Here is a 19,829-nt window from a genome sequence, read left to right as displayed (position 1 = left end):
GAAGCGGGTCGACCAGTTGTCCGATTAAATGTTTGGCCTTAAAATGCTAAGTACCGGGGTCGACCAGTTGGCCTTGTGAACTTGGGTCGACCAGTTGTCTTTTTCCATGTCTTGATTGACTGATGTCATTTTCAATGTGTTGGTGGTTTGTTTATCTCTTTTGTTCTCTATGCCAAAACGCCCCACTCACCAAGCACTTTATTTATTTATTTATTTATTTATTTATTTATTTATTTATTTATTTATACATACATACATACATACATACATACATCCTGTCTATCTGTCCAGATGGGGCAGGGGTAGAAGGGGCTAGCTATGAGAGGAAGGTGCTCGGTGGACATCCAGTTGTAAATAAGGCTGGGAATAAATAGCTGAATATTAATTCATTTGAGTAATATTAAAACTGTTCAAGTAGAAAACAATTGCTTTCTTTTCTGTTTGCCCAGAGATCTGACTGACTGCAACTTGGAAAGAAGACGGCCGGCCCTGCTGGACAGAGACCTCCCTCCTGCTTTGGGTGGGGCGGCTGAGTGAACGTGGGTGGGTCGACCAGTTTACATGTTTATTTCCACGTTTTGTCTTTTATGGATTGAATGGATGTGTCTCATTTTTTTTTTCACGATTGCTTGCTTGCTTGCTTGCTTGCTTGCTTGCTTGCTTGCTTGCTTGCTTACTTACTTACTTACTTACTTACTTACTTACTTATCTGTTCAGCCCATCTCATTTACTTACTTCTTTAAAAAAAAATGACCCACCTAGTTATTTACTTACTTACTTACTTACTTGTTCATTCATTCCTTCACTTCCTTATCTTCTTTCATATATCTGTTTATTTATCTGCTGATTTAGCGTGACTCATTTACTTATTGAATGTTTCAACTATTATTTAGTTTTATTCATTTATTCATTCTTTATGTCTATTTTTATGTATGTATTTACTTACTTAATTTTTTTTTTACTTTTTAAAATTAAATTTTTTCTTTCTTTGGGAATGTAGATTCTTTCTTTCTTTCTTTCTTTCTTTCTTTCTTTCTTTCTTCCTTTCTTTCCTTCTTTCTGTCTCCTGACTGTCACTGGCTAAGAAAATGGTGGCCTCCATGTCACTGGTCAGCATAGCAGCTCCTAAAATGGAATTTGATGAAGGGATAGATAGATAGATAGATAGATAGATAGATAGATAGATAGATAGATGGGATGCGCACACACACACATATGCACGCACGTGCATGACATGTACAGATGGGGGGCGATTCCAATGTTTTCAGAGGAAGGTGCTCGCTGGTAATAATAAATGTGCTGGTAAATAAGGCTGGAAATAGCTGAATATTAAATCATTAAAACTCTTCAAATAAATAAAAAGCAATTCCATTTCTCTCTCTCTCTCTCTTTCTCACCATATACCAGCACATCTGAACTGACTGCAACATACAAAAGAAGAACAAACACGGAAAGAAGACATCCCTGCTGGACAGGATCTGAGATGAGAATAAATTCATCGAATGGCTGCCAACAGCATTTCATTGAGAAGAGATTCCACATTTTATGCTGTACAGTTACTTAGTTAGATAGATAGATAGATAGATAGATAGATAGATAGATAGATAAAGAGAGGCCTGTGAACTGGGGTGGGGTGTGGCTTCTCAGGTCACCTCAGGTCAGGGAGGGGCTGAGGAGTGTCCCATTGGCCTTGACAATAGGCACGAGTCAGACGTTAATGTCAGGGCAGGGCCTGAGAGTTCCTCAAAGGGAATGAATGGAGACCCTTGCTTACCTAAGAAATGCCTGACCTTGGAAAAGGACTTGTGGAAAGCGGGCGGGCCCTTGAAACTGTGGTTTCACGTCTTACTAGAAAGCTCCCTCTTGGAAGGGAAAGTCATCGTGATATCTTACTCTTTTCCCAAGGATACCCTACCTACCCTTCTGATCATTCTTACTGAATTAAGTCTTCCACTGCAAGCAAATAAATAAATAAATAAATAAATAAATGAGTGAGTGAGTGAGTAAGTGAGTAAGTAAGTAAGCAAATACGTGGATGGATGAACAAATAAATACAAAGTTTGCTGTTGTTGACTGACTTTTGATTTCATAATGAATCTCTCTCTCTCTCTCTCTCTCTCTCTCTCTCTCTCTCTCTCTCACACACACACACACACACACACACACACAAACACTAAATATACAATAAAAGGAAGCATAACACCTTTACTCGGGGGGCAGAGTGAACTCTGAAAGTTTTCCAGGCGGGGGGGGGGGGGGAGAGACAGAATATAAGAAAAAAATGAGAAACAAGGAAAAATAGTGTTGGCTGGCTGGACGGCTTTCAGTTCCCTGACAGAAATGAGCCCATTGTGGAGGAAACACAAAGTTGTTACACTATGTGGGTGTGATGAGGAGAGATTGTGAGTGAGTGTCCTGTCAGAACAAAGTTAGTCCCATAGTTGATGAAATTCATTATCCCAAAACTTCAGCAGAATATATCCCAAGTTTGCAAATGTGTGATCAGCTTGTGACAGGTTGGGCTGGAGATGCTGAGAACTGGGGAGCCCTCAATGCAAGAGCAGACACTCATTCCCATGAAGAGGGAGAGAGGGAGGGAGGGAGGGATCATTCATTCCTATACTCAAGTTTAAAGAAAGATGAGTGAGTGGCTATCTATGGAGAGACCACTCACAGATATGAAAAATCATTTCCTAAAAATCAAATTTCTCAGTCAGTATGCAACTGCTATGGTGCTTCTCCTAGATAGAGCAAAACACACAAACAAACAAACTGATTCCTTGATCTAGAGCCACAGTGCACATGCTGTGGAAAAGGGGACATGGCCAACTTGAATCACAATATTCATCAGAGCATGAAAAGAGCGTAAAAAGGACACAGAGGAGAGATAATTGTGGTCCTTCCTTTCTCCCTCCCTCCCTCCCTCCTTCCCTCAGGAAGTGACTGACAGATGAGACTTTGTCCAAGCAGGTTCTGTCTGAAATACCAGATTTGAGTTTCCCCCTCTGTGGGTATTAGTTAATCAGTCCTCCCTTCTTTCTGTAGGAAGGTGGTGCATGTCTCTCAGAACTTACCTGGTTTCCTCTGCACAAGGTGAACCAGGGAAAAGCTTTCTAAGCCTTATTCAGACCTATAGAGGCTGCGCTGTGTGTGACTTCAGAGACCTCAGGGAGTATAGGGGTGGGTGGGTGGGTGGGTGCTTGATGCTTCAGACTCATGTCATTGAAGGACATAACATAGTCTGGATTCACAGAGATTCACAACACAGAGCCATTGTCACTTACTAACAGCTCAGGACACCCAGAGCTAACAAGAAATTGCAGTCTCAGCCGGGCTTTAATCACAGCACACACACAGATCTCTGTGAATTCAAAGATGGCCTGATTTACAGAGTGAGTTTTAGGACAGCCCAAGATACACAAAGAAACCCTTTCTTGAAAAACAAAGCAAAACAGCAAAAGAAAGAAAGAAAAGGAAAAAGAAAAAAATGGCAGTCTCTTTCCACTCTCTCCTCCATTGGCTCTTAAAGAGCTCTCAAGCTGAACTGGAGACCATGGTGTCACTCAAAACTGGGAAGCCAGAAACCTTAGGGGGGTCACAGGAGTCGGACTGACTGCAGCACTTGATGCCTCAACCCTGCTAATGGCTGTGATATAAGGCATGGTAAAATACGGGCTTTGGCAGAGCGCTACTCCCCTTTCTCTATTATTATTGCTACACAACGAAAAGGACGGGGGGGGGGGGGATGATGTGCAGTCAGTGCTGGTATTGAAATCTCACTGACTCCTTCCGCACTCCTTGTCAATTCCCGACTTTGTCAAATCAACTATCGTGAATCTTTGATGTGGGTTGGCCTTTTAGGAACTCAGAGAAACAAGACAGACAGACCTGTTTCATCCCAGAAACCTCCCAGTTCCTGAGCCCTAGCCCTGGAAGTCTCAAAGCCATCACATCCAGAAATCTCTCTAGTCCCTGCTAGTGGTGAACTCACTTCGTCTTCCCCAGGACCACTAATTATTTCTCCATGTTTTCCTGTGAGATCTGACCTGAGGCCAGCTTTCTTCTTCCTCCCTCTGGCCTCTCCACGAACGATCTCCATTCTCTAGACAACATGTCTAGAACCGAGTCTTATAGGCACCGAGAGAGTGTGTCTTGAGGGCAGTTGGCGTTTCTAGGACACGAGTGACATCACAAAATTCCGAGAGCTCTCTGAGATACCGTAGAATTTCCAGAGAAGGGACTGCTGATGTCATGAGGCACGGCCTTTACCTCCTTGCTAATATTTCTCCCCGAACTGACCGACCAACCGGAACCTGAGGTTTCCTTTCCAGGAGTCTCTCCTGCGACACAGAGGGAGCCATTCAGGATTTCCTCCTTCCAAAACCAGAAATTTCTCTCTGCTTCATTAATATCTTCTCACTACTTCCTGAACCCATGGGGAGTTAGTTAGTTGAACACTCACTTTTTTCATGAATGACCCTTCCTCCCTCTCCTGAACATCTCATATTACTGATTCATACTCAGTAAATCAGTAATGTGAGAAATTAGGCCAGGAGGACACGGAAGATGAGGGTTGAGTCTTCTGAAGTGAACAAGCACTTAGGGAAGGCTAAACTTAAGGGAATTTGACTCTGAGTGGCAAGACATGAATAGCTGCTGCCAAGGCACAGATACAGGCACCAACTGGGCCCTCGGCATCCTCCTGCATCATCAGAGCTGTGTGAGGGGCCGTGTTCAACAGGAGAGGGCATTTTCGAGGACAGCACTGTTTTCTTTTTCTTCTTTCTTTCTTTCTTTCTTTCTTTCTTTTTTTTTTTTTTTTTTCGAGACAGGGTTGTTCTGTAGTTTTTTTTTTTTTTTTTTGGAGCCTGTCCTGGAACTAGCTCTTGTAGACCAGGCTGGTCTTGAACTCACATGCTTTCTTTTTTTTTTTCTATTGGATATTTTTGGCTTCTTTGGTTTTTTTTTTTTCGGGGTTTTTTTTTTTTTTTTTTTTGGTTTTTTTTGAGACAGGGTTTCTCTGCGGCTTTGGAGCCTGTCCTGGAGCTAGCTCGGTAGACCAGGCTGGTATTTTTGGCTTCTTTATCAAAGATCAGGTGTTCGAAGATGTGTGGATCGATATCCGGGTCTTCTATTCGGTTCCATTGGTCCTCCTGTCTGTTCTTATGCCAGGACCAGGCTGTTTTCAGAACTGTAGCTTACAGAGTGTTCTTGCAGGTGGGGCACAGAAGAGGTTAATTACGGTACCTTAGTTCTTCTGCTTTTCTAGCAGACCGGAGCACAGCTGACAGAAATCCAGTAGAGATGGTGTCAAGGTTCACACTGACACTAACAGCTGTAACTTGAGCAGGATTTGTGATCCACATGAAATTTGCAATGAATTGCAGCAAATCTGTGACACTCTAACTCGCTCAGGCTCAGTATCTGAACATACAGATGTTTGCAATGATCACTGGCTTCAGGATTTTTTTTTTTGTTGTTGTTGTTTTGTTTTTCCACGAGACAGGGTTTCCCTGTAGCTGAAGTTTAATGGCCTGGTGTTTTTGTGACTTACTGCTTCAAAGAACTTCTCCATTTCTTTATCCCTAAGTGAAAAGAAATATAATCACTAAATACTTCTTAAAAACCATTCTTCCTTGAAATATATAGACCACTGAGAATAATCCTTGACAGAATGGGAATACAAAATCCTTATCACACCACTTTAAGATTCAATTGAACAGAAAACATGTTGTTCTGTACTGAAGCTCTGAGGTCCCATCTTATGAATAGGCTGTTTAGGACCAACTTACTTGAAGACATCTGGAAAGAAGCTGTGTAATGACATTCCTCCTAAGACTCACTTCCAAGTTTTAGAACTTTGTAGATAATACACATTTAAGCATAAGGGTGCCTACCCATTTTCTGATTCAAGTAATGTTCTCATCATTCAGTGATTTCTCCTCCCTTTTTCTTTTGGGGAGTGGCATGATTAGATCAGGAAAAGAAGGATGTGTGTGGCAAGTCGGTGCCCACTCAGAGTCACCCACACATTTGAGGACAGAACAGAGAAACAAGATCGGCCGGGGGGGGGAGGGGAGAATTCTGCTGAATGAAATTAGAGTTATGGATAGCTGCCAGCTATCTCTTGGCTTCTGTAAGTACAGGAACTCAACAAAGACAGAGACATGCCAGACAGGAGGTTTTGGTAAAAATCTGAACTGAACTGTGTAGAAACTGGCTATTACGTATTAGTGTTTTCAGAGTTATGTCTGAGGAACCTTCTACTTAAATGAAATAAAACCAAATCCTTTCAAACATCCAGGTGTCCTCTAAGGGGGCATGGAAAACAAAACAAAACAAAACAAAAAGATAAGAGGGATTTTAGTTGTTCCAAAAACCATCAGGAACAAAACTTCCCCAGGAGAATAGCAAGAGTTCATTGGGCAACTGTCCGTCTCCTGTTGCATCGTTTCAAGTTTTTCTAACTTGAGACTGGATGGTGTCAGCTGTAAGATTTTCATCTTTTACGCTTGAATTCACTCATTGCAAAAAAAAAAAAAAACAAACCCTTATTTATTTTTTTATTTCACATTTTAACTTGATTTTTTTTCTTTTTTGAGACAGGAATTGGCTTTTTATTTATGCTCCAGACAATCTGTCTCACTACATGGCCCAGGACTTCTTCTTTCTGAACACTTCTGTTGCAATTACAATCTTTTTTTTGAAAAAATTATTTATTTATTTATTATGTATACAGCATTCCTTCCATGCATGACTGCAGGCCAGAAGACCCCATTACAGATGGTTGTGAGCCACCATATCGTTGCTAGGAATTGAACTCAGGACCTTTGGAAGAACAGTCAGTGCTCTTAACCTCTGAGCCATCTCTACAGCCCCTGAAAATATAATCTTAAAAGAAAAAGTAAAATTAAAATGAATGGCCTGGCATTAACAAAGACAAAAAAAAAAAAAAAAAAAAAGAAAAAGAAAAAGAAAAAAAACCCTGAATTTTCTTGCTTGCTTTTTTTTTTTTCTCTTCTTTTATTATTTTTTGAGGCACGGTTTCTCTGTGTAACAACCCTAGCTGTCCTGGAACTCAGTTTATAGACCAGGCTGTCTTGTTGGTAACGTTCTCTTTTTATTCTTATTTCCTATCTGTAAATCCACATTTCTCTCTCTCTCTCTCTCTCTCTCTCTCTCTCTCTCTCTCTCTCTCTCTGTCTCTCTGTCTCTGTCTCTCTCTCTCTCTATCTCTCTCTCTCGCTTTCTCTCTCTCTCAATTTATTTATTTTTTGTTTGGTTTTGTGTTTTGCTTTATGAGACAGGGTTTCTCTGCTGCTTTGGAGACTGTTCTTGGAACTAGCTCCTTTCTTGTAGACCAGGCTGGCCTAAAACTTCCAGAGATCCTGCCTCTGCCAGATATGGAGCCAGTGCTCTTGAATGCCTTCATCTGGTGAGGTCAAAATATACCCCCCCCCACACACACCAAACACAAACACAGGCACAGGCACACCCAGAGACACATAAATAAACTTTTCAATTAAGAGCCTGGAGAGCTAGTTTGGCGGCTCTTCCTGAGAAATTGGGGTCAATTCCCAGCACCTGCATGGTTAAATAAATCATAAAAAAAAATTCTTTAAGAAATTGAAATTAAACTACACAACTGGAAACACTGTCTCAAATAAAAGTAAAATAAAATGTAAAAGAGTGCAGTGCTAAGTGCAGTTATGAAAATGTTTGGAAATATGACACCTTCCCTGTCTCCCCCACATACACAGGCACACCGAGAGAGGTTTAAATAAAATTTGAAATTGGCTGGGCAGTGGTGGTGGCACATGCCTTTATTCCCAGCACACATGGGGCAGAGGCAGGTGAATTTCTTGGGAGTTGGAAGCCAGCCTGGTCTACAAGAGCTAGTTCCAGATCAGCTAGGACTGTTTCCCAGGGAAACCCTGTCTCGAAAAACAAAACAAAAAAATTAAAATTGAAGTAAATGTACAAGCCAAAGCTACAGGCCCTGGCCTCCACTCCTGCCCCTGAGGGCACCCGGTAAAAGTGAGAAGGCAGATTTCAGAGACTAGTAAAGTTCAAGGTCACCAGCCCTTCCTAACAGCTAGAACTCCTTGCTGAACCATTAAAGGGTGAGTCGAAGGAGGGCAGTGGTGGCGCACGCCTTTACTCCCAGCACTCGGAGGCAGAGGCAGGCAGATCTCTGGGAGTTCCAGGACAGGCACCAAAGCTACAGAGAAACCTTGTCTCAAAAAACCAATAAATAATATAATATAATATAATATAATATAATATAATATAATATAATATAATATAATGGGTGAGGCTACAACTTGATTGGTCTGCTTAGATATGCATTTTTAAAATTTTTTTTGGTTTTTTTAGATATGCATATTTTTGTTAGAGTCGTTTTTGTTTTACTGGGCAGGAAAAGATATCCAAGTGGAAATTTTTCCACAGCTGCTTTAATTTTCTCAGACTCTGTATTTAGTATGAGAAGTGGGGTAGGTTGTACAAACACAACTACTGAAGAAAAGAAACCCCAAGAAAGCAAGTGAGTGGTTGCCATGGTGAAATGTCTTTGAAAGGCATTTAGGTGACTGGGAACTGCCCTTGCTGCCTCCCTCCTTTCCTCACTCTCACCAATCCATAATTGTGGCAGCCCCTTGGCCCACATAGTCCTTTCACTGATCGGTCAGACACACTCTTTGCTTTATTTTTTAATTTTTGAATTATGGGTGAAGTCAATTCATTGAGCTCTTAGATTATTATTATTATTATTATTATTATTATTATTATTAATTTATTTGTGGTTTTTCTACATAGGGATTCCCTGTGTATGCTTGTTTGCCCTGGAACTCACTTTGTAGACAAGGCTGGCCTCAGACTCACAGAGATCTAGCTGCCCCTGCCTCTACCTCTGCCTGCTAGTGCCGGAATAAAAGGCCTGTACTAAACACATGTTTAGTTTCTCTGTGTCTGTCGTCTCTTTGCCTGCAGAACAAGGTAGCCTCAAACTCACAGCGATCTGCCTGCCTCTGCCTCTCCTGATCTCTGAGGGCTGAGAACTGAGAATAAAGAAATGTGCTGCCCAAAATATACTGCTGCTGCTGCTGCTGCTGCAATTAAAAAAAAATAAATTAAAATAAAATAACCTGAGATAAACAAAGAAAAAAAGGACAACACCAGTTTTTCTTCCTTCTTTTCTTCCTTCCTTCCTTGTTTTTTTTTTTTTGTTTTCTTCTTTTATTATTTTTTTGGTACAGGGTTTATCTGTATAATACCTTTAACTCACTATATAAACCAGGCTGTCATCTTGGTGACATTATGGTTTTGTTTCTTATTTCCTGTTTGATCATTTCTTCTCTCTCTCTCTCTCTCTCTCTCTCTCTCTCTCTCTCTCTCTCTCTCTCTCTCTCACACACACACACACACACACACACACACACACAGATTTAATTTATGTTTTTTATTTTTGTTTGTGTTTTTGTTTTGATTTTCAAGGCAGGGTTTTCTCTGTTGCTTTGGAGCCTGTCTTTGAAACTAGCTCTCGTCGACCAGACTGGCCTCAAACTCCCAGAGATCCACCTGCCTCTCTGCCAGATATGGAACCAGTCCTTTTGAATGCTTTCATCCTTCCTGGTCTTTAAAAATTTGAAATGAAACTAAGTTCTACACAACTGGAAAGACTCAAATAAAAGTTAAATAAAATGTTCTGAAATAGGACACCTTCCCTGCCCTCCCCACAAGGTCACACTTGGTGCAGACAGACCAAGAGATACAAACAAAATTTGAAATTAAACTAAATGTACATGAAACTAACAGAATGAGATACCAAAAACTTAGTTGGGTTGTCACTGTGGTACACATCTTTTATTCTATCATCCAAGAGACAGAGACAGGTGTACCTCTGTGAATTCCCAGGCTTTGTAGAAAGGCCCCCATCCCAAATTAAATAAATAAATATATATATGTTCAACCAAAAAAAAAAAAAAAAAGGAAGAAAAGAAGAAAGAAACATTATGAACTGTCTCCTTGTTTCTAGAAACTTGTTTTGATTTGCGTTTCTCTGATGACTAAGGGTGTTGAACATTTCCTTAAGTGTCTTTCAGCCATTTTAGATTCCTCGGTTGAGTGTTCTCTGTTTAAGTCTGTACTCCATTTTGTGAATTGGATTATTTGTTCTTGAGATGACCAATGTCTTGAGTTCTTTGTATGTTTTGGAGCTCAGACCTCTGTCTGATGTGGGGTTAGTGAAGATCTTTTTCGTTTTGTCTTGTTGGCCATGTCCTTTGCTTTACAGAAGAAGCTTTTCAGTTTCACGAGGTCCCATTGATTAATTTTGTTTCTCTCAGAGTCCCTGCTACTGGAGTTAGATTTAGGAAGCGGTCTCCTGTGCTGATGCGTTCAAATGCGTTTGATATTTTTATTTTTATATTCTTTTATTGTGGATGAAGTAAATTATTTGAACTCTCAAATATTTTTATTGTTATTATCTCTTTATTTGTTTGTTTATTTGTGGTTTTTCAACATAGGGTTTCGTTGTGTACCCTTGTATGCCCTGGGACTCACTTTGTACACAAGAAAGACTGGCCTCAGACTCACAGAGAGCCATCTGCCTCTGCCTCCTAATGCTGGGATTAAAGGCAAAACAACCTTTTTTATATATTTATTTTTCTAATGATTTATTTTATCGGCATTGGTGTTTTGCCTGCATGTATGTCTATCTGAGGGTGTCAGATCTTGGAGTTACCGACAGCTGTTAACTGCCATGTGGGTGGTAGGAATTGAACCTGGGTCCTCTGGAAGAGCAGTCAGCACTCTTAACCACAGAGCCATCTCTCCAGGCCCCACCTTTTTTTTGAAAACAGGGTTTCTCTGTGTCACTTTGCCTGGCCTTGAATCTCAATCTGCAGAACAAGGGAGCCTTAAACTCACAGTGATCTGCCTGCCTTGGTCTCCCTGATCTTGGAGGTGTTTTTATCATCTCTCTCTCTCTCTCTCTCTCTCTCTCTCTCTCTCTCTCTCTGTCTGTCTGTCTGGCTATCTAGCTATCTATCCATTCATTTATTAGTTTATGTATTTATTTATTTTTTGGTTGTTGTTGTTGTTTTCTGAGACAGGATTTCTCTCTAGCTTTGGAGTCTGTCCTGGATCCAGACCTGGTCACAGCTGTACCGGAAAATAAAATAAAACAAACAAACAAAAACAAAAACAAAGCAAAGCAAAGCAAAAGCCAGGCAGGACTGTATGGTTGACCTTCCCTTTTCCCCTCCCCCATGGGCTCCTCAGAGGCGGTGCGGCCTCCTGCAGGGGAATCCACAGAGCCTCTGCCCAAGGCTCCCCAGGGAACCCACTCTCTCCCTTTCCCCCAGCCCCAGGGCTGCCGGCCACATCTATCTCAGGCATAGGTGGCGGGCACTCTGGCTATCCGGGACGTGACAGACACAGATACACAGAAGCAGGGAGGAACGGTGCCCACTCTCTCACTAGATGCAGGCATGCAGGAGGAACAATGAAAGAATGAGAACTGGAGAGATGGAATTTCTGGAATGTCCAGAAACCACATGGTGGGGATCTAGTGACCTCTTCTGGTGACAGGGAGTACAGCAGAGATTTGGGTTCTTGTGCTCCTGAGATGTAACCCCCACAAGGCAGCAGCTCATAAGTGATTGTAAATCCAGTCTCACACGACTGCACATAAAATAAAGTTAAATAAATCATAAAAAATTCTTTAAAAATTTGAAATTAAAATAAGTTCTACACAACCGGAAAGACTGTCTCAAATAAAAGTAAAATAAAATGTTCTAAAATAGGACAACTTCCCTGCCCCCCCACCCCCACAGGGACACACTTGGTGCAGACCAAGAGATACAAACAAAATTTGAAATTAAACTAAATTTACAAGAAACTGAGCCTGGTTATTGTGGTGCACATCTTTTATTCTATCATCAAAGAGACAGAGGCAGGTGGACCTCTGTGAATTCCCAGGCTTTATAGAGAGGCCCCCAACCCAAATAAAAAAAAAAACATATATAAAAGTTTAACCAAACACCACCCCCCCCCAAAAAAAAGGAAGGAAGGAAAGAAGAAGGAGACATTATAAACTGTCTCCTTGGTCCTAGAAACTGGATCATGGGAATTTAGGACCTATGAGACAGTGCACGAGTCTTGTGATCTCACTTGGTAGATGAGTCTGGATTTTAACTCACAGATGTCCTTCTGCCTGTGTCTCCCACGTGCTGGGATAAAGGGTTCCCTAATTCTTGAATGGCATACTGAAAGTAGTTATTTCTACTTGGTTTGCGTTTGATTTTTTTTTAAACAATCCATGCCTACTTATTTATTTATTTTTGGTTTTTCATGACAGGGTTTCTCTGTAGCTTTGGAACTAACCCTTGTAGACCAGGCTGGCCTCAAATTCACAAAGATCCACCTGCCTTTGCCTCCCAAGTGCTGGGATTAAAGGAATGTGCCACCACTACCCGCCTTTGTTTCTTTTATTTATTTTTGTTAAGCTCTACGTTTTTCTTTCCTCTCTTTCCATGCCTCCCCTTCAACCCTCTCCCAAGGTTCTGGCTATGACAAACAATGCTGCTATGAGCATAGTTGAGCCCATGTCCTCATGGCACAATTGAGCATCCTTTACATATATACCTAAACGTGGTATTGCTGGGTCTTGAGGAAGGTTGTTTCCTAATTTTCTGAGAAATCGCCACACTGACATCCAAAGGGGGCTGTACCAGCTTGCATTCCCACCAGCGATGCAGGAGAGTTCCCTTTTCCCCACATCCTCTCCAGCATAAGTTGTCATCAGTGTTTTAGATCTTGGCCATTCTTACAGGTATAAAGTGGAATCTCAGAGCTGTTTTGATTTACATATCTCTGATGACTAAGGGTGTTGAACATTTCCTTAAGTGTCTGTCAGCCATTTTAGATTTCTCGGTTGAGAGTTCTCTGTTTAGGTCTGTACCTCCATGTTGTGAACTGGATTATTTGTTCTTGAAATGACCAATGTCTTGAGTTCTTTGTATATTTTGGAGCTCAGACCTCTGTCTGATGTGGGGTTAGTGAAGATCTTTGCCCATTCTGTAAGGCCGTCGTTTTGTCTTGTTGGCCATGTCCTTTGCTTTACAGAAGAAGCTTTTCAGTTTCAGGAGGTCCCATTGATTCATTTTGTTTCTCTCAGAGTCTGTGCTACTGGAGTTAGATTTAGGAAGTGGTCTCCTGTGCCGATGCGTTCAAATGCTTTTTTTAAAAAAATAAATATTTATTTATTATGTATACAATATTCTTTCTGTGTGTATGTCTGAAGGCCAGAAGAGAGCACCAGACCCTATTACAGATGGTTGTGAGCCACCATGTGGTTGCTGGGAATTGAACTCAGGACCTTTGGAAGAGCAGGCAATGCTCTTAACCGCTGAGCCATCTCTCCAGCCCCCGTTCAAATGCTTTTGATATTTTTATTTTTATATTTTTTTTTATTGTGGATGAGGTCAATTATTTGAACTCTCAAATATTTTTATTGTTATTATCTGTTTGTTTATTTGTGGTTTTGCAACACGGGGTTTCCTTGTGTATCCTTGTATGCCCTGGGACTCACTTTGTAAACAAGACTGGCCTCAGACTCACAGAGATCCGCCTGCCTCTGCCTTCTAGTGATGGCATTAAAGGCGTACACTAAACACATTTTTTTTTGAAAACAGGGTTTTTCTGTGTCACTTTGCCTGTCCTGAATCTCAATCTGCAGAACAAAGTAGCCTTAAACTCACAGTGATCTGCCTGCTTTGGTCTCCCTGATCTTGGAGGTGTTTTATCATCTATCTATCTATCTATCTATCTATCTATCTATCTATCTATCTATCTATCATCTATCCATTCATTTCATTTATTAGTTTATTTATTTATTTATTTATTTATTTTTTGTTTTCTGAGACAGGGTTTCTCTCTAGCTTTCCTTCTTGCTTGCTTGCTTGATTTTTTTGCTTTCTTGCTCTCTTGCTTTTTTCCCCCTTCTTTTATTAGTTAGTTCTTGAGGCACGGTTTCTCCGTGTAACAGCCCTAGCTGTTCTCTCTCTCTCTCTCTCTCTCTCTCTCTCTCTCTCTCTCTCTCTCTCAAATATGTTTGGTTTTGTGTTTTGCTTTATGAGACAGGGTTTCTCTGCTGCTTTGGAGACTGTTGTTAAAACTAGCTCCTTTCTTGTAGACCAGGCTGTCCTAAAACTCCCAATGATCCTGTTTCTGCTAAATATGGAGCCAGTGCTCTTGAATGCCTTTGTCTGGTGAGGTCAAAAGCCACCCCCCCACACACAACCCCCCCCCAACACACACACAAACCAAACACAGGCACAGGCACACCCAGAGACACATAAATAAACTTTTAAATTAAGAAGAGCCTGGAGAGCTAGTTTCGCGGCTCTTCCAGAGAAATTGGGTTCAATTCCCAGCACCTGCATGGCAGCTCATAGTGATTGTAAATTCAGTTTCTGGGTGATCTGACATCTTCAGACCATTGCACATAAAATAAAGTTAAGAAAATCATAAAAAAATTCCTTAAGAAATTGAAATTTAACTAAGTCCCACACAATTGGAAACACTCTCAAATAAAAGTAAAATAAATGGAAAAGAATACAGTGCTAAGTGCAGTTATGAAAATGTTTTGAAATGTGATACCTTCCCTGTCTCCCCCACATACACAAGCCACACTGAGAGATTTAAATAAAATCTGGGTAATCATTTATGTATCTGGCCTATGTCAGAGGGGCAGGGGAAGCTGAAGCCTTGTCCTTTGGGCTCCAGGTTCTCAGTACTGCGTCAAAAACTCAAGTGTATAGTGAGCCCATGTCTGTCCTGCCGGCAGCACTCAGGAACTGGGAATACAAGGATCAGGAGATCATCTTCAACAACCCAGCAAGTGCAAACCATCCTGGTGGGAAAGAGACCCTCTAAAAGAAATCAATAAAATGACATTTTTATTTTTTTCTGTCGGAAGTGAAAATGTTCCAAATAATTCACTGCATCAGTATTCCTGGAAATGATATCAAAGTCAGAGTTTTTCTTTTTTTTTTAACATTTTATTTTATTCTTATTATTTTCATTTTTATTTTTTTGGTTTTTCGAGACAGGGTTTCTCTGTGGTTTTGGAGCCTGTCCTGGAACTAGCTCTTGTAGACCAGGCTGGTCTCGAAATCACAGAGATCCGCCTGCCTCTGCCTCCCAAGTGCTGGGATTAAAGGCGTGCGCCACCACTGCCTGGCGTAAATCAGAATTTTTCATATTATTCCATGGCTGTTGTAATTTTCTCTGTGGCAGACAGAGGCAGGCAGATCTCTGTGAGTTTGAGGCCAGCCTGGTCATCTACAGTTCCAGGACAGGTGCCAAAGCTAAGAGAATCCTTGTCTCAGAAAATTTTTTTCTCTGCGTCTCACGTGTCGTGTGTCTTTCTCTAAGCAGGCCCAGGAATCCTAAGCGCCTGTAGGTGATCTAGGAAATCTCCTGTAGCAGGGGCCCTGGCCTCCACTCCTGGCCCCTGAGGGCACCTGGTAAAAGTGAGAAGGCAGATTTCAGAGACTAGTAAAGTTCAAGGTCACCAGCCCTTCCCAACAGCTAGAACCTTTAAAGGGTGAGGCTACAACTTAATTGGCCTGCTTAGATATGGATATTTTTGTTGTGGTTCTTGTTTTACAGGGCAGGAACAGACATCCAAGTGGGAATTTTCCACAGCTGTTTTAATTTTCTCAGACTCGGTATTTAGTATGAGAAGTGGGGTGTGGGGTTGTACAAACACAACTACTGAAAAAGAACCCTAAGAAAGCAGGCCTCCCTCCCTCCCTCCTTCCTTCCCTCCCTCCCTCCCTCCCTCCCTCCCTCCCTCCCTCCCTCCCTTCCTCCCTCTCTCCCTCAGTTCCTCCCTCTCACCAAGCCATAATTGTGGCAGCCCCTTGGCCCACATAGTCCTTTCACTGATCAGTCAGACACACTCTTTTTTTATTTTTGAATTTTGGGTGAAGTCAATTAATTGAGCTCTTAGATGATGATGATGATGATTATTATTATTAGTTTATTTGTGTTTTTTTTTACATAGAGGTTCCCTGTGTCCCTGGAACTCACTTTGTAGACAAGGCTGGCCTCAGACTCACAGAGATCTAGCTGCCCCTGCCTCTACCTCTGCTTCCTAGTGCCGGAATTAAAGGCCTGTACTAAACACACTTTCCCCCCCTAAGTCAGGGTTTCTCTGTGTCTGTCGCTTTGCCTGTCCTAAAACTCACACTGCAGAACGAGGTGGCCTCAAACTCACAGCGATTTGCCTGTTTCTGCCTCTCCTGATTTCTGAGGGCTGAGAACTGAGAATAAAGAAATGTGCTGCCCAAAATATACTGCCGCTGCTGCAATTAAAAAAATAAATTAAAATAAAATAACCTGAGATAAACAAAGAAAAAAAGGAAAACACCTGTTTTTTCCTTCCTTCCTTCCTTCCTTCCTTCCTTCCTTCCTTTCTTTTTCCTTACTTGTTTTTTTTCTGTTTTCTTCTTTTATTATTATTATTTTTGGTGCAGGGTTTCTCTGTATAATACCTTTAACTCACTATATAAACCAGGCTGTCATCTTGGTAACATTATGGTTTTGTATTTTCTTATTTCTTGTCTGTAAATCAACAAATCAACATTTCTTCTCTCTCTCTCTCTCTCACACTCATTTAATTTATGTTTTATTTTATTTTTGGTTTGTGTTCTTGTTTTGATTTTCAAGGAAGGGTTTCTCTGTTGCTTTGGAGCCTGTCTTTGGAACTAGCTCTTGTCAACCAGGCTGGCTGGCCTCAAACTCCCAGAGATCCACCTGCCTCTCTGCCAGATATGGAACCAGTCATCTTGGTTAGTTCAAAAGCCACCCCATAAACACACACACACACAACACACACACACACACACACACACACACACACACACACACACACACACACACAGAGGCACATCCAGAGAAACATATTTTTTTTTTTTTTTTTTTTTTTTTTTTTTTGGTTTTTCGAGACAGGGTTTCTCTGTGGCTTTGGAGCCTGTCCTGGAACTAGCTCTGTAGACCAGGCTGGTCTCGAACTCACAGAGATCCGCCTGCCTCTGCTTCCCGAGTGCTGGGATTAAAGGCTTGCGCCACCACTGCCCTGCGATGCCCCTACTATAAAAATGGGTTTCAGAAACCGGCCTTTTGCCACAGTGTCAGAAGCCCAAACTCTGCCTGTGGTCTCAGCTAGCTGATAAGCTTCTGTGACTCGCGGTGTGTTTGTATTTTTAAGTTTGTTTTTGGTTTATTAGACTTGGTGGTGTTCTCATCTTTGCATGACCCCCCCCCCCCCTCGACCCAACATTTAAGTGTCTTTCAACCATTTTAGATCCCTCTGTTGAGAGTTCTCTGTTTAGGTCTGTACTCCATTTTTTAAAATTGGATTATTTGTTCTTTGGATGACCAATTTCTCGACTTCTTTGTGTATTTTGGAGATTAGTGAAGATCTTTTCCCATTCTGTAAGGCCGTCGTTTTGTCTTGTTGGCCATGTTCTTTGCTTTACAGAAGCTTTTCAGTTTCAGGAGGTCTCACTTATTAATTGTTTCTCTCAGTGTCTGTTTTTTTTTCTTTTTTTTCTTTCTTTTTTTTTCTTTTTTTCTTTTTTCTTCTTTTTTTTCTCTCTTTAGTTTTTTTCTTTGTTCTTTTTTTTTGTTGTTTTTTTTCTTTTTTTTTTTTCTTTTTTTTCTTTTTCTCTCAGTGTCTGTGCTACTGGGGTTCTATTTAGCAAGCGTTCTCCTGTGCCAATGTGTTCAAGTGCATTTGATATTTTTATTTTTATATTCTTTTATTGTGGATGAAGTCAATTATTTGAACTCTCAAATATTTTTATTGTTATTATCTCTCTATTTGTTTGCTTATTTGTGGTTGTTCAACATAAGGTTTCGTTGTGTACCCTTGTATGCCCTGGGACTCACTTTGTAGACAAGACTGGCCTCCGACTCACGGAGAGTCATCTGCCTCTGCCTCCTAGTGCTGAGATTAAAGGCATGCACTAAACACCTTTTCTATATATTTATTTTCCTAATAATTTATTTATTTTCATTTTATTGGCATTGGTGTTTTGCCTGCATGTATGTCTATCTGAGGGTGTCAGATCTTGGAGTTACCGACAGCTGTTGACTGCCATGTGGGTGGTAAGGAATTGAACCTGGGTCCTCTGGAAGAGCAGTCAGAACTCTTAACCACAGAGCCATCTCTCCAGGCCCCACCTTTTTTTTGAAAACAGGGTTTCTCTGTGTCACTTTGCCTGGCCTTGAATCTCAATCTGCAGAACAAGGGAGCCTTAAACTCACAGTGATCTGCCTGCCTTGGTCTCCCTGATCTTGGAGGTGTTTTTATCATCTCTCTGTCTGGCTATCTAGCTATCTATCCATCCATCCATTTATTTATTTATTTATTTATTTATTTGTTTGTTTGTTTTCTGAGACAGGATTTCTCTCTAGCTTTGGAGTCTGTCCTGGATCCAGACCTGGTCACAGCTGTACCTGGAAACAAACCAAAACAAAAACAAAGCAAAGCAAAGCAAAAGCCAGGCAGGACTGTATGGTTGACCTTCCCTTTTCCCCTCCCCCATGGGCTCCTCAGAGGCGGTGCGGCCTCCTGCAGGGGAATCCACAGAGCCTCTGCCCAAGGCTCTCCAGGGAACCCACTCTCTCCCTTTCCCTCAGCCCCAGGGCTGCCGGCCACATCTATCTCAGGCGTAGGTGGCGGGCACTCTGGCTATCCGGGACGTGACAGAGACAGATACACAGAAGCAGGGAGGAACGGTGCCCACTCTCTCACTAGATGCAGGCATGCAGGAGGAACAATGAAAGAATGAGAACTGGAGAGATGGAATTTCTGGAATGTCCAGAAACCACATAGTGGGGATCTAGTGACCTCTTCTGGTGACAGGGAGTACAGCAGAGATTTGGGTTCTTGTGCTCCTGAGACCTACCCCAATTTAATAGTGACATTATCCTATCATACCCTATATATCACGTATAGGCTTGCTTGATATCACACACATACACTGCCTGCGTTTCTGCCTGACCCCTGTGAGAGAGCCTGGTACCTTCAGAAGACAGAAGATGGGGTGTGGGTCTGTCTGTCTGTCTATCTGTCCATCTATTCTTCCATAAAGTATTTATTCCTTTTTTGTTTGTTTTGTGACAGGGTTTCTCTCTAGTTCTCTCTAATTGAGTCAGTCCTGGAACTAGCTCTTGGAGACCAGAACGAGTGCTGGAATTAAAGGCGTGTCCCACCATTACCTGGTTAGAAGTCTTTTTAAAAAGTAGGCAATCAGAGCTACAAATTTCCTCATAGGACTGATTTTACTGTGTGCCAGGGTTTGTGTAGGGTTTTGCTTTCATTTTCTTGAGTGAATCTCCCCCCCCCCCCCGTCTCTCTTATTCTAGAGATCTGTTTTGTCTTCCATGAGCTCTGAGGGGCACTTGGCTTGAGTGTGATACACACACAGACTTACTATTAAGGAAAGTTCAAGATCAAGATCCTTTCCTAACTCTGTGACCTTGCAACAGAGAAGTTTCAAGGGGTGTGAAGGGTGTGCCTACTGACACTGGAATTCATTTGATCTGCTAGGCAGCAAATGCTATGGATTGTGTATGTGTGTGTCTCTGTTAGTTTAGGTGTCTTTCCAGTCAACGTCGGTGTAATTACCGTGCGTCTGTATATTCAGTGCTGTGATCCTTTCAAATGGTTGTGAAGGGAGCCCTGGCCTAGTCATATCCTCTGCCATGACTGTAACTCAGGAGCTCTAAAGGGTCTGAGAAGCTGCTTT

This window comes from Microtus pennsylvanicus, unplaced genomic scaffold (genome assembly GCF_037038515.1).
Source record: "Microtus pennsylvanicus isolate mMicPen1 unplaced genomic scaffold, mMicPen1.hap1 Scaffold_47, whole genome shotgun sequence".
NCBI lineage: Eukaryota > Metazoa > Chordata > Mammalia > Rodentia > Cricetidae > Microtus > Microtus pennsylvanicus.
Note: the sequence above shows the minus strand (reverse complement) of the source record.